We start from the raw sequence: 12650 nt of genomic DNA, 5'->3' as shown, positions 1-12650 counted from the left end.
AAGATTACAGTCTTTCCATTTAGATTTTGGGTGGAACTTAATATTAATGCAAGCAGAGACATGTCTATAAATTCAAAATAAATTAATTCAATTTATCTTTTTCTTTATCCTCACTATCCAGCATCTCAAATTCCAATACTGCACAAGACGTATAACTAAAGTATTCAGGTCTAGATCATAGAAAGCATTTTTTACCCAGATCCCCTACTCTAATTATTCTTTAACATACAGCACAGCATACTGCCCCACGATGCTTTCCAAAATATACGCTTCACTCATCCAAATTAAGTAACAAGACACGCTACTACTCCCCAGCACTTATTTTAACATTCACTTGTTATCTCCAGGAATCACACGTGTCCGTTGGGGGCCCTATATGCAACTTTGTGAAGTGCACGGCACCGATCAGAGCTTTTGGTCTGGTCTTAGACTCAGTGATCAGAGCATTACAATGAAAGAAATGCTCACATTTGATACATGCTAGAAATAATACCAGAGGCATCAAATCTATCCTCAATCAAATGATGGAAAGAGATTGCAAAATGTACTGCTTACGTAGTGCTAGAAAGTTGTTCAAGGTAGCAAAATTTAAAAGAAACAAAAAATTTTGAGGAAATATAAAAGGATTGAAGAGTTAATTCTGGGTACAGATGGCATTATGCGTCAACCTCTTCACTATCTGCAAAGCAGAAGTGATAAGAAAAACTGTGCAAATGCAGTGAGAAAGAATAGACTCGATCATCTAATGGGATACTTTTGCAGTTTGCCTTAAATTGTGAATGTTTCTCTTAGAGGACAAAAAGGAAAGAAACTGATTTGTTGCCCAACAGTCAGCAATGTAATCTTGGGCAAGAATCTTGGATCTCCCAAATGAAGGAATCAAAATCCACAGTTATGTAAGAAGTTCAAACTCTTCTGGAAAAAAAAATCTACCCCAAATATTTGGCTGAAAAGTGGAGTTAATCTGAAGAAATGTAGAAATGTGAAATTTCTACCAGAATTTTAGTTTAGGAATGGACCTTCTGAAAAACTGAATCAAAGCATCTTGAAACAAAAGTCAACAGCAACATTGTTTAATAAACTAAGATTACATTAAATTCCAGAATGACTTATAACAAATTCACTCAAATACACATCACAAACCCTACCAAATGAGTTAGCTGTATCACATCCTTTATGATAATATTCAATCCACTGTTAATACACTCCTAGTAAGAGCATCTGAGTGGTAATTAGGTCAATACGCTCACGTTTCTTCAAAATTCTTCAGTTTTCCCTTTAGCAAAACCAAGAGTCTAAATGAGAAGTAACAATTCTCAATGACATATTTTTGAGTTACCCAAATATTCAGAGGAAAGCACTGGCTCAATTTCATTCTTTCCCTCAGTTTTTAATAGGCAGACCATAAATTAGGTGTTCTGTGATATTTTTTCTCTCTCTAGCTCTATTCAGTTACCCCAGGAAACTGAAGCAAAATCTAAATAATGTCTGTCATAAGTCCTCTACCTCACCTCCCAGCATATGATGAAGGGCAGAGATTTACAGGAGAAGTTCGTGAGATCCCTTTTTGGGAAAGTCAGCTTATCAGCAGTTTTCTGATTTGATGAACATTCTTCAGTCAGCAACAATGTCACCTGCAGCATTAAAAATCCACTCTGCGAGCGCTTGCAAGTCTGTGGGCAAGTCTGGTTTTGTTAAATTCAGCCTCAGCAGTCCTCCCTTCCCCTTAGCTAAAGGGTATCTATCTCCTACCAGAGTTATTCCAGCATCTAAACATTAATCCATCATTATACTTTCTAGAATGGCAAAGCCTCCATTACATATGCCTGGTATCCCGGTGTGAAGAGACAACCATCTGACAACTGCTACATTAACATTAATGAAATAACATACCATAACCTGATGTCTAATTCTGTTTCTTTTCATGCACCTATTTGTTCTTTAATTTCTCCCTCTTCCTTTGGGAATTCATCACCACTATCTCACTGCTGGTCTCTTCATATACCGTGGTGTTGGATTAAAAAGAATCTTGAAGGACTGATTCGGATATATCTTTTTCCTATTATAACCATATTTCTGATCCGGGTCAGTGAGAAGCAGCATATTTATGTCTGATATCACCCAAACATAATAAAATTGACCGGCATCTCTCAGAAGGTCCAGACAGACTGCTTTAATGCAATGAATTATTTCCTGAAACATCAATCTGAATTCCCTCTTATCCTTAAGTAATTAGGAAAACTCTACAACGTTTATAGGTGGTTTCCAACATTACTGAATAAATTATCAGCCATAGATTATTTACACGCAAATCCTCCTGTCAGCAGACTGAGAAAACCACAGCTTGTTCAAAGAACAACTAGTGCAGAAGAGCTCTGCTTCGGATAAGAAACCCTACAATGACATGAACCTGCCATTTTCTCTACCAGCCGCTGTAATGCTCCACCCAAGGAGAACATTCTCAAAGAGGTTTTTCTTAGCATTCTACCCAAAAACTGCCTCTTTGTTCACACTTTGACTTTTCTTCTTAGGAGCCTATTGTTTATTTTTATCCTACCCATGCAGCAGTCAACTAACGTGGAGACTCCTTCATAAATACCCAAAAAGAGAGAAACCCCTGCTGTCCAGAACTTGCTCCTGCATGTTGCTCAGCTCTGGACTTGATCCAGCAAAGCACTCTGCAACAAACTTAAGTGGTTTTCTGGATGAGGGCCAGAACACTCAATTCTTTATGGGATCGAACTTACTGGTGGCAGCATTAAAGTTTGCAATAAAAGTACAAACTAGTCGCGTAAACTTTTGTGAAAACCATTCCCTTCACAGAGAAGGAGGGGTGATACCTGATTTAGTGATGCCTGTGGTCATTTCATTCCGATATGGCAGGGACAGCTCATCACTGTTCAGACAGAGAAACTTAAGAGAAACCTATTGTAGCATTTCTTAATAGCTCCATCTCTTGAAAGACACCTTGCCTATGGCCAAGGGAAAGGAAAACCCTGCAACACTCCATTCACCGCAGTGCATCAAGCGATTAGTTTTGAAAAATCACTCTCAACCAGTATAGCAAGTCTATCATTAACTACAGAAATTATTTGTAAACAGCTCTGGTACGATAAGGTTTCTCTTCTACTGTGAAAGGCAGTAAGAAAATCCCATAGGGCTTCCTACTTGGAGATGTTCCTTTGTCATCGCAAACAAGCAAGGGTTTTCTATCCATCCTCAAGAAGTAAAGAGCAATCCCCTTCATACCTGACCTCTCATATGCTCTCAGTGCACTGGAGCCTGCTCAGCCCTGGGGAAATCTTCCCATGTCCCCGTTGCTCCTTGCCCATAGCTGTATTCCTCCTGGCTTGCTCTGGAGCCCTCCTAACACTGTCTTCCAAAGGCTGACATTGCAGCAATAATAGGGGATTTTCTCCTTGCTTGTCCGAAGAGATTTGTTCAGAGGAAAAAAGTAACAGTGACTATAAAGCAATATAACTCAGTGTTACCACACAGTGCTTTTTGAATTTTTTTCTTTTTTTTTTCTGCTGAGGCTTTCAGGGAAAGATGGGCATAATGTGCAGACTCAGACCTGTCCCCACCACCCCTCTTTCACTCCTTGCTCTCTGAAAATTCATTACAATGCACATGGCTGGAACTCACATGGATAGAGCCTTTGTGTGCCAGCTACAGACCAGATAATCTCTCTATGAAACATTTAATAAGAAAACCACTTCACAGCCCTTATAGGCTCGAGTTTGTTACATACAACATGCTCTTAGTAGAATCTGCAGAGCGAAGCCAGTGGGGAAAAAAAAAGGGAAAAAACAGGATTGTGTTGCATTCCCTCTGCATGGCTCCCTTTGAGCACACTGCCCTCTATACTCAGTTCAGATCTCCAGAGTCCATGAAAATAATGATAATGGCTTTGCTTCCCTTGACCTCTTGCCCTCTTATAAATCAGAATCCTATAGACCTTTCCCACAGTGAGAGGGCCCTCCCTCGTACTGTAGCCTGTGAAGGAAGGTATTTTATATTAAGGCAATTTAATCACATGGGCGTGCTCTCTGGCTTCAGAAGTTGCTGTAGATAAGTATCATTGTGCTCTTCCCATGGAAACACCTCAATTTATTCAGATGGTTCATTCATGAAATAAAATTCACTATTCAGTTTGTGGTTTAAATGTCAGCTGCTATATGAACTGTGTGGTCAGAGAATAAATAATCACAGTTTTTATTACAAAACTAAATCACCTTCTTTCCCCAGATTTTTGGGGGGCATAATCCAAATTTGAGGTATCCAATTTGGGCTAATATTTGAACTCCAAAGATAAGCCTACAGGAGGCACTTGGTAGTTTTCTCCATTATGGCTGGGTGAAAGTCAGGAGCAGATTTTCCCTAAGTGGGAGTCCTTTTGTTCCTCTCTAGCTACTCGAATGGACTTTGAATTTTGTCCAACTGATCCTTGCTTTGAGGGAGGCCCAGCTGATGTCACTGGCTTCATTTGCAGCCTTTTCGGGAGTAGGAGATCTGCCAAAATCAGATCTGAAAAAAGGATACAGCTACGAAAGGTTCTTACCATCCATGTAAGTCAGAGAAATACTAAGGCTGCTCTAAACTTGTCTGCGGATTGCTCAGATTCATGTACCTAGGGATCAAAGCATTGCAAAGGGTCCAACAGCTGTGGAGCATCTAATCCTAAGATTTTCCAACTGGAAATCAGACTGGAACCTGCTATCAAATTTTCAATACGCTCTAATTGTATTAAATGCAATACTTACTTATCCAAGAAAAGAACAGTTAAAGCAAAGCCTTTTTTGCACAGCCCTTTTCTATGTTACAGCCTGCAGCATGTAACAAATACAGCACCATTCACACTGTGATGCTATTCAGCTAGCTATATGCTAAAATGTATATTATAAAATATGTTGATAAGTTTCCTATAGATAATACAGTTCTTGCTTTTTGGTTTACCATGTTATCAGAATATATTAGCCTTAACTACTGCACATGCTTTGATAAAATTACAGATGAGCAGTTCACCAACGGTAGAGGAAACAAGGAGTAAAACCAGCAGGAACAGAAATGCAAATTGACCTCAGTATTTCCGTTTCTTTGCCTTTGACATTCACATCTGCAAAAATACGTTCTTTGAGGATGTCTATAAAAGGTAAATATCAACGTTAATAAAGACAGAGAAAAAAATGGTGGATTATCTTTTCACAACGACTCTAGATCCTGAGGAAATAAAGTCAGCAAATGTGGAAAATCAGCTAACACAGCAAACGTGTCAACAGCTCTGGCCTGAAACTGCACCCCTGAACAGTATTCCCAGGACAGAGGGGCAAGAAAAAGAACCATTAAAACTTACTGATTTAACCGTGCAAAGACATCCAGAACTGCCTTTAGAAAATCACACTCGGCATGTACACTACAATCAAAATGCACTCAAAAGCTCAGCCTCTCCTGAAAGGACTGTCTTAACAGAAAGAGCATAATTAGCATTGATGTCGCATTCCTGTAGGTCATTAGCTACTATATTCCTTATAAATGCTATTGTATAAAATATAGTTAATATTCCTAGACAAATGCACAGTCCTCTCTGCACGTCTTTATCCTGTTTGCCTAATTCTTTCTCTAGGATTTAAATGAGTCAAAAACTCACCTTATGCTACTGCAGAAGCAATTTTTATTTTTGAAGGTTAATCCAACTCAGCAGGATTTAGGGATGGCACTTTTGCTTGGTCGTAGGCATGTTGGCTCAGGCCAGACAGCTGTTTGGACATTCTCCACTGGGAATCTTGCCCTCAACACCCACAGTTGATGCACATACATGGTCTACTGGCTGCCTACTTCCATGCCCATCTGTTCAAATGGCATGGTGCCCACTCACAAGTTCGCTGGATCCTTGCCCTTAGTGTGTAGATGCCAGGCAATGATGGGCTTAGATGGGCAGCCTGCAAAATACTGAAAGTGATCATTTTTTTCCTGTAGGAAGTCCTTCCTCTGTGATAGCACTGAAGCATGGACACCACATGCTACCCTACACTTAATAACACCTGTGGACGTATATGTGCCAGAAACACAAAGGAGGGGGCGTGGAGGGAAGGAATGTATGGGGGACCGGGTCAGGGTGGGGGGAAGGAATGATACAAGGAAATTGCATGGATTCCAGTGTAAGAATTGCTCTATGTTGCAAATGGCAATGAAGGGATACCCAGGCAGTTGACACTGCATCCCTTGGCTGCCTACTTCCAGTACACACCATCACTGAAATCTGCCTTGGACACTGCGTGCCCCCCAGTAACAGTAGCATATAAAAAATATCTGAGGTAGATCACAATGAATGCACTAAAAGCCAAATCCAGACCTGTCTAAAATTGCTTACAGTCAATTCATATTCCATCTATACTTCATAAAATATTCCATGGAAAACAACAGCACCAGTAAAGGTGCATAAAAAAGAAAAAAAGTCTTTTTAATAAATATCCTTTGGAATTCATGCTCTTGCCCTGACAAATAACAAAGGAAACCTTACTGACATGGGACTCTTTTTTAATAGAAGTCAGTAGAGTTGAAAAGCTTCTGTCTTTGGGGGTCTTTAGTGTCCAATAGCCAACCTTACTGAAGATATTTTAGAACAAAGTAATAATATTAAATTCAGAATATTTTATCCCCGAAGTTATTATAAGAGAAAACCTAAAACTTAATTTTATTACTTTAATTAGTAAACTGCTTTAAAAACAATGATGTTTTTAATTATAATAAAATAATACGCTTTATTAATGTTCCAATCGAAGATATTTGAACAAGCTTTAAGTACTTATAAAACACATATAATTTTCACAGACCATTCAAAACATTAACTATCCTTTATGCACGGTAAGAGGGTGATCAGAGTCTCTGGTCTTTGATTAGATGACTGAAACTTTTCAAAGAAAGAAGATAAACACAAGGATCCCTGCAGCAAACATCCAAAAGAAACTTCCAGGACTCCCACTTTCTTCCAACGCTCTGGTAAGTGAAATATCACTTACTAACACTTAACTTATGAAACACATACACGGAATTATTCTAATGAGGTTTCCCCCACCCTCTTGCTTTCCCTTCCTCTTGCAGACTGCACCTCAATACTGCTTTAATGATTTTAAACACTTGCTAAGAGGCTGGAAAGAGATATAAAAGCAGCGGCATGGCTGGATCCGCAGCCTGGCTTGGGGCTCTCATCTATTCAGCAGTGGAAGCCTGTGCTGGGAGGCACATTTAGACTGTGTCTAACTTAGAGTTTATTCTGGGGTGACTGGATTTGAGAGTGCTCTCCCTACCCTAGAGAATTGCTTGCTGTGCAGAGACATCCGTCTTGTCGGTGAGTATGCTCCGCCGAATCAGTCATGTGTGTCTCCTTGATCTGTTTTGGTCTGGATATATTTTCAAATCGTTGTATCTAAGTTTTGCAGGAGTGGTGCCGAAAAAGTCCTGGCTCCCAAATAAAATTAGATTTATATGGAATACAAGCCAAAGAATTCACTGCAAAAGTCCAGTGACAAAATCAAGGAACCAGAACAGGGGAAAAAAAAAAAGAAAAAAAAAAAAAGCCTTTTTTGTGAAGTCTATTTTTAATGAGATTGGAAGGAACATCTTTGAACACAAGTCACAAGTGAAAACCTTATAATTAAATGTTAATAAAGACTATTTGGAGATCAAAATGAAAGTCTGTAGCACAGAATCACTTGGATACCTGTCAGCTTGCTAATATCTCGATGGCCATCTCACTTGCCACCTGCTCCCCTTTCCCTTTGCACTAATAACTTGAGTAAGCTTGTGAATGCTTTTCCCTCCTCTGCTGGCTCACATTAGTCTCTCATATAATCAAAAACTGTAATCTCTCTCCAAAGAAGTCAGTATTGCTTATTAACGTTGTTCAGAGGACTACAGTACGCTGCAGTAGAACAAAGAATGAAGCAAAGTTTTCAAGCAGATTTTCCCAGGTGCCATTATAATCGCTAACATGAAAGAAATAGAGTAATCAAAATAATAACTGATTTGCTTCAAGTAGCTTTTCAAGTAAAATGGTAATTTTGCAAAGGTCAATTAGCAGGATGACTCCTTTGTATTCTATGTGATATCCTGATATAATGTTCGAAAAAGAACGTAAATATTTAAAGTCTTAATTTTTATTCTCTCTGCCTTTGAGATTTCACAGCTTAATCACAACTTTGCTTCAAACCAGGTAGAACAACAGTGATTACTAATGGTCACTCAGCTCTGGTATTCTCTACATGCAATTTACCTCTCTTAATATTTTAACACCTACCAAATACTGCTGACAGAGTAAAATACAGTAATACTCAGGTGGTTGTTGTGTTGCTTTTTTAACATCATTAAATAACAAAATTAGCTCCTCTCATTCGCATTGGTCTCCAGGGCTCTTTTTTTGATTCTTTGTTACACAGATTATTTGTATACAAAACAACAACAAAAACACCCTCATGTGTTTTGGCAAAGTAAACACTACAGTTGCTAAACACATTGTCCACATTGCCTAAATACTATTTTATATTATTCCCTTTACAATCCAAGAAACAGTTTAAACAATACAATGCTCTTTTGTGCTCATTCCACAATTTGGTCCATATAATGAAGGCAACGTGCAAGAGAGAAGTGCATAGTTCTGATCTAAGCACACTGAATCTCTTGGTTTTACTCTTGTGGCATTGCTCCAACAGTGAATCAAATCACACTTCAACAGAAGATAAAGAAAGTGGAATTATCCAGTTTGAAATAACTGGATAGAATGGAGATGGCCTTGGATTTGAGTCTCTTTGTTCTGACAGAGAACTCATCTACCTTGTGTAAAATAAAGTACCATAAACAAAACCAAACACGAATCACCCACTACCATCCAACGCACAGGTAATATGCAGGCTGTGATCTGGATGTGCTGCTGGAGAAGTCACCAGCCTTATTACAAAAGATAAAGAAAAAAGTACCTCAAGAAAAATATTAGACAAGTGTTATTAGATCGATCGTGGTGCGTGAAAACAGAAAGCTGACTGCCTACTTCAGTTTGAATTAACTGATGAATTTGACAAATCATTTTGTGTTGCCTTCTTCTGCTACATCAAAGAACCCATTGGTGCCCAGTGTTGTTGCTGCACACAGGTAAGCAGGAAATCTTTGCCTTTTAATATCTCCGGGGTGAATCAAACTGGCTGCAGGTTTTTCACTGCCATGACATTTGTCCCAACTCCCATGTTTATCACACTGAGAACACAACTCTGTTTCACACTGAAACACCTAGAAAAGCTATGTTTTGCAGTAAAACCTCATAGTACTGTTCCCTATTCTGAAAATATGGCCTGTTTCCCATATACACTTAACATTTGGCTAAATTAAATACACTTTCAGCCATTAAGTAATCCAGATGACTCTCTACAAGTGTCTTTACCCAGCTCTATTTACCAGACCATCAATCTTCACTTCATTTTAAAATTTTATTAGAACTGTTCTATTTACTTCCATACCATACATAAGAAGAGTGATTAGTGTCAAGCTTAGTACCACTCCCTGGAGATCAACTCTAAAAATCCACCCAGTTGATGATGATTCTCCAGGGACTACTTCCTGAAACGTGTAAATTAATCAGTTCTTAATCCATTTAACGTGCGCTTCACTGATACAGCACATCGCTAATATTTAATCAGAACGTCATGTACTATTAAGTCGAGTCACTGACAAACTTTCACTCTACTTCATAAAAATGCTTGTCTATTTCAGTGAAACTTCTACCAGAAAACAATGCCTCTTTATTTGTCTGTGTTAGAAAGTGGCTTTATCATAGAAGTATGGTGATTGACTTCATTTCTTTCCTTATTTAAACCCTATAGCAACTTTTCCATTAGTTAACCTGATATCTTCCAAGATTAACCTACCTATTTATTTTTTTAATCACACCATTTTATTTTGAAGATTTTTTTGAACTCTTGTAATTTCTATGGCAATCCAAGATTATTTATATTTGAAATTAACAGACAGGGATCACCTCAGGAAAAATTCTTAAGGCTGCAGCATTACTTTAAGTTTTGTTACATTCTGCAAAATTTTCTATTTTTGGTATCTTGGCTAGATGCCATTCCAGAAGTTTCAAGTCAATAATAGCTTGGAAAGTTCATCATCACATAAATAAATTATTCCTGATTTACCACCCTGTTCCCAAGGAAATAATGTATTTGCTGCCTCACTTTCTTAGTGTGCTGGGTAGTTGGAGCATTATGTTCTTACAAATGAAGGTAAAAACAAATGTTAAGAAATACTTCTGCTTTTCAGAGCTCAAAAGATAGAAAACCTTAAGGCATAATAAAGGCATCAGCTTGGTCCAGCATTTGTAGGATTACCTTCACTATCATCTAACTATCTAAGATGAAAATTTTCCAGACTGTTTAGCATTTGGCTGTTTTTCACTGTGTAACCCCTTTCTTTAACAGTACAAAAACGCTTCATTAATATATCTCTTTGTACACCTAGACTCGGCAACTATAGATACATTAAACAGTGAATACATAGCAGTGTTTTACAGAAAGAAGTATCTGGAATCTACAGTTTTCACATGGGAAAATAATTTTCTTTTGCATTGTATTTTAAGCAGCTCTCTCTGTAAGGAAAGTTGCCAAATCAAACATGAAATATTTTTAATCTCATTGATACAGGTGCACATCTCTTCAGACAGGCAGAAGTAAGCTGGCACTCCATCTCATGCCAACTTTTAAAGTATCTACTCATATCATCTTGCAATATTAAGTATTTGGGCACTAAAGTGGAGCACAATGGAAGACAAATCCCTCTAAATTATAATTCTTCCATAATTTATTACACATTGCCATAGAAACTAATTTGCAAACTATTTTCTCTGTGGCTCTGCTACTATCAAAATTTAAACAATGCACTGAATAAACATCTTAAAACACTTTAACAGCAACACGCAAAAGCCCATTCTCTTCACAGCTCAAATATTCCAAATCTGGTAAATGGAGATTGACCTAGAAAACCCTGCTCTGAGTTTGAAGATTGCCAGCTTTACTACAGCAGCATATTCATGCACAGATGTAGAGGTTGATACAAATAAAAAAAAAATAGCAGAAGACCATGTGTATGCCTATTAGGTGCTCAAGCACAACCAGTTAGGATTGGAAATCGTTGCTCGTGTATATACTTCTGAGCAAACTGATGTATTTATAGTGCACCTACACACAGAACTGTATGATTGTGCTTTTTTTCTGTTGAACTTAGTTCTCCTACGATAGCTACGGAAGGTTTCATATATAGTCAAATGGTTTAGATAGACTTCTCTTAAATCTGCTTTCATATTGTTTGTGAGCAATATTTTTCTGAGCCCAACATCCCGTGTTTTGTAGGATATATCCAGACTGTGTGGCTACTGAAGGCGCTTGTCCTTTAGCCTTCTGCCTCACCACATGATTGAGCATCCATATACCTTACAACCATACACCCTGTCGAGTGCTATTCTCTTACATATCACAATTTACCTCGCTTTCTCCACTCAAACATGCAACCAAGCTGAGCAACAAGCTGCTTCAGCTGCCATGTCATTTCAGGTTTTACACGTCTTCCCTTTTTATGTGTGCTCCACATCTCTGTGATGTCTCATCTCCCCGTTCCACTGCCATAGGCTATGAGTTAGGAACAAGGCTCAGGCTCAATGTCAAACACAGGGAAAATGGGAAAATATCAGAGAAGAGAAAATTAATGGGCACAAACACAGCTGTAAATCTTCCATCCTAATGGACTTCGTATCTTTCCTTCATTCCTTGGTAAATCCCAAAGGATATAATAGCTATTGAGTAGAAAATGCCTAATAAAGGTAACCAGCTAAAGAAAGTTCAAGACCAAAAAACTTCACATTGACAGAATTCTTCTCACATATGAAGGAACAAATAACCTCAAGAAGCACGCAAGCTGTCCACTTTCAACCACAACATCCTGTTGGACCACCATGACTGATGGAAGAGCACACCTTCAAAAATGGCTCAGCAGTGTCCCAAATCAAACACCTGGGAATGGAGTCCCAGACTGAAAGCACAGCTTCTCTGCATGGATAGAGATCTTGCTTTCATTTCAAAAAGGGAAACCTCAAGGTGGAAAACATGTAAAAATCTCTTTTCTGATGCGAAAACTATGAGAAATATTAACACTGGTCTTTTATTTGAACCCAGATATTTGATCTATAAATTAATTACTTGATCAGCTAAATTATTTATTCAGAAGGTAAAGCTAATTTGATGGGGCCCTGTTTCATCCTGTGTACCTGCCCTACCTGAACTTATTATGTGTAAAATTAATGAACCATTGAAATTTCAACATTCACCTTTTCATTATTTGAAGAGTATTGTTTATATTTTGGAACTAACATTTTAAAACTGAGATTTTTTTTAAAAAAGGGTTGGTTTTTTTTTTGCATCTTTTGGATGACAAATAGCAGCTGAAAAATAAAACATCTCTTTTATTTGGGGGGGGATGCATGAATTCCTGATGTGCATTCAGTCTGTTTATTAAGTAATCATATCTGGATACAAGTGTCAACACAATTTATGTTTTGAATAATATGAAGCAGATAACCTCAATTAACAAGTAATTAGAGTCATTTTCCTATT

The 12650-nt window shown here is 38.0% G+C and overlaps 1 protein-coding gene across 4 annotated transcripts in view; it reads right to left on the bottom strand.

The window, feature by feature from the left end:
* Window positions 1-12650, bottom strand: part of ARHGAP15 (Rho GTPase activating protein 15) — a 341387-nt gene that overhangs the window by 267659 nt on the left and 61078 nt on the right. Inside the window, exon 1 of one of the 4 annotated variants that reach the window (XM_085552047.1) lies at window positions 5648-5720. The exons of the other annotated variants lie outside the window; for them this stretch is intronic. The gene's annotated coding sequence lies outside the window, so the exon portion shown is untranslated. Of the gene's footprint in view, window positions 1-5647; window positions 5721-12650 lie in introns of those variants that run through there. 4 annotated transcript variants of the gene reach the window in all.

Source organism: Coturnix japonica, chromosome 7, assembly GCF_054131305.1.
Source record: "Coturnix japonica strain WE chromosome 7, WE-NBRP24, whole genome shotgun sequence".
Classification (NCBI taxonomy): domain Eukaryota; kingdom Metazoa; phylum Chordata; class Aves; order Galliformes; family Phasianidae; genus Coturnix; species Coturnix japonica.
Note: the sequence above shows the minus strand (reverse complement) of the source record. Positions and strands in the feature narration are given on the sequence as shown.